We start from the raw sequence: 587 nt of genomic DNA, 5'->3' as shown, positions 1-587 counted from the left end.
TTAGGTATTTTGCTGATGTTCATCTTCGTAACCCACCAATCAAAGTTAATTTCTTCCTTGTAATTCCTTAATCTCAAGAGGGATTCCGGGTCCGCCACTGTACAGCAAACATCCTCGGGCAACCCAACCCCCCCTGTTATGTCCACTTCTATTGCTCTGTCCCATGTCTTTATCTCGTAACAAAGTTCTTCCTTTTTCCTGTTATACAATATTACAAATTTATCCAAGGGCCAGGGTGGGAAAATTTGGGGCTCCTGTGTGTTTGTGCTTGTGTTTATGTCAGGTGGGGTATGGGAAGAATTGGTGTCTGTAGGGGGTGGTTGGGGTAGAGTGGGTGTGGGTTTCGGGTCATTCGTGTCCTCTTTCTCATCTTCCTTCTTTTTTTCCTGCTGTTTCCCAGCTGGTGTTTCCCTCCTCTTCCTTGATGCTGGTACTGGTCTTTGTCTGTGGTGCCGCTTCTTGCGCTTTTCCTCAGCCTCCTTGGGCAGTGGAGCACCAACTACTTTCTCACTTTTTTACCTTTCCCTAGCCTTCACAGGGGCGGAAGACAATCTGATCTGTGGCCTGAAAGGCTGCATTTATAGCAC

The sequence above is a fragment of the Octopus bimaculoides genome, chromosome 8 (genome assembly GCF_001194135.2).
Source record: "Octopus bimaculoides isolate UCB-OBI-ISO-001 chromosome 8, ASM119413v2, whole genome shotgun sequence".
Taxonomy (NCBI): domain Eukaryota; kingdom Metazoa; phylum Mollusca; class Cephalopoda; order Octopoda; family Octopodidae; genus Octopus; species Octopus bimaculoides.
Note: the sequence above shows the minus strand (reverse complement) of the source record.